Here is a 2,738-nt window from a genome sequence, read left to right on the forward strand (position 1 = left end):
AACTAACTAGATGCATCAGGGTGAAAGAAACTCTGCCCATTTATTTCCGCCATCGCCGAGGATCGATCCCCGGACCATAGGACTACGAATCCAGAGCGCTGACTACTCAGCCGCCGGCCTCGTGTATATATTATATCAAAGCAACAGCTGGCCTGTGTATACATCGTCCCACACAATTGTTCAAATGACCCTGGGTTCGACTCCCGGATAGGATGACACCATATAGCTAGCAAGCATTGTACATCATAAATAACGAGAGATTTCTCCGAGGGGTCAATCACTTGGGCTGGACGGTAGAGCGACGGTCTCGCGTCATGCAGGTCGGCGTTCAATCCCCCAACCGTCCCCAAAGTGGTTGGGGGGTACCATTCCTTTCCTCTCGTCCCATCCCAAATCCTTATCCTGATGTTGTTGTTGTTATAGATTCGGCTACTGGGAACAAAAAGTTCCAAGTAGCACGGGCTATGGTGATCCCATGAGCCCTTTACAAGTTACCCGTCTTGGCGGTGTGGTTCCTTGAGTGGCTGTTCAACTATTTGCCAAGCTCCAGGGGCCAGATTCACGAAAACACTTACGCAAGCACTTACGAACGTGTACATCTTTCCTCAATCTTTGACGGCTTTGGTTACATTTATTAAACAGTTTACAAGCATGAAAACTTGCCAATCAACTGTTGTTATTGTTATAAACAGCCTCCTGGTGCTTCGGAGCTCATTACTGTTTAATAATTGTAAACAAAGCCGCCAAAGATTGAGAAAAGATGTACAGGTTCGTAAGTGCTTGCGTAACTGCTTCGTGAATCTGGCCCCAGGTTCGTAAGTGCTTTCGTGAATCTGGCTCCTGGTTTAAATCAATCCAGTAGTATCTGATTCGTAATTATGTTCAGCAACATTCATGGATATCTTTGTTTCTCAATGATAAATCAAGATTATTCTTTAGTTATAATTGATATCTTAGTCTACAATATTTAATATTTGTTTACACTGTGTGTGTGTGTGTGTGTGTGTGTGTGTGTGTGTGTGTCTGTCTGTCTGTCTGTCTGTCTGTCTGTCTGTCTGTCTGTCTGTCTGTCTGTCTGTCTGTCTGTCTGTCTGTCTGCCTGTCTGTCTGTCTGTCTGTCTGTCTGTCTGTCTGTCTCTCCATTCCTCAGATACAAGATCCTGGAAGTGGCTTTGTTGGGTCGACATTACCCCTGACACCCGATGCTGTGTGTGTGTGTGTGTGTGTGTGTGTGTGTGTGTGTGTGTGTGTGTGTGTGTGTGTGTGTGTGTGTGTGTGTGTGTGTGTGTGTGTGTGTGTGTGTGTGTGTGTGTGAAAACATACACACCCATCAGCCATTTGTCTGTATCCCCCCATTTCATTCTCAGCCCATTCCACTTGTTACCAGCCCCACCCATTAAGCATGTATTGGCCCTTAGGTCATTTGACTTCCTAATTTCTAATTACCTTTCCTCTTGGTTAAAAGAAAACATTCTGTGCCTCGAACGAGCATTATGACAGTCCACTGTGTACTGTATGTGGTAGGGAGGGGTGAGGGTGGCGGTACCAGTATAGTGACCATGACTATAATGATTATATAAGAGTTGACATTATGTAATCAAATATATGAACGTATATAGACAACCGGGGGAGTGTGGCCATCAGTCTAACTTAACCAAGGAAGACCAGAGTGGTATATGATATATATTATATAGGTTCTAAATTCCATATGTGACCAGTTTAATGTTACGTCTATCTCAGTGTCTGTCTCTCTGTCTCTGTCTCTGTCTCTCTCTCTCTCTGTCTGTCTCTCTCTCTCTCTTTGTCTCTGTCTCTCTGTCTCTGTCTCTCTCTCTCTGTCTTTCTCTGTCTCTGTCTGTCTCTGTCTGTCCCTGTCTGTCTCTGTCTGTCTCTGTCTGTCTCTGTCTGTCTCTGTCTGTCTGTCTGTCTGTCTGTCTGTCTGTCTGTCTGTCTGTCTGTCTGTCTGTCTGTCTGTCTGTCTGTCTGTCTCTGTCTCTCTCTCTCTCTCTCTCTCTCTCTCTCTCTCTCTCTCTCTCTCTCTCTCTCTCTCTCTCTCTCTCTCTCTCTCTCTCTCTCTCTCTCTCTCTCTCACTCTCACCTCACCTCAGGTCCTCACTCCCCGTATCTCCAACATACAGCCCACAGGGACCTGACCAAAGCTCTGGAGGAGAACACCATGAATGGTTAAGCAGCAGCAGGGAGGAGGAGGTAGCGAGCCAGCCCGTCAATGAGACTGTGAAGGTGAGAGAGAAAAAAATTATACGAATTTTGGAAACTGTAGAAAGTCCCTTACCCCCACACGAGACAGCTCCTATACCTATAGCTACCTCAAACTCACACACACACAGTATAGCCCACGCTTGAGAGGCGGGACCAAAGAGCCAGAGTTCAACCCCCTCAAACACAACTAGGTTAGTACACACACACCCGCCTCTCAACTGATTAACAGTTGAGAGGCGGGACCAAAGAGCCAGAGCTCAACCCCCGCAAGCACAACTAGATAATCACACACACACACACACACACACACACACACACACACACACACACACACACACACACACACACACACACACACACACACACACACACACACACACACATAAGATGGAGACGAAAATTAAAAAAAATAATGATCACTGGAGATACCAGCAATTTGCTCGCTTTCCTTTGAATATATATTTTTATGAGGCGACCCAAAGCCTCATAAAGAGTCTTCGTGGTGTAAGTTGTGGAGT

Source organism: Procambarus clarkii, chromosome 61 (assembly GCF_040958095.1).
Source record: "Procambarus clarkii isolate CNS0578487 chromosome 61, FALCON_Pclarkii_2.0, whole genome shotgun sequence".
NCBI lineage: Eukaryota > Metazoa > Arthropoda > Malacostraca > Decapoda > Cambaridae > Procambarus > Procambarus clarkii.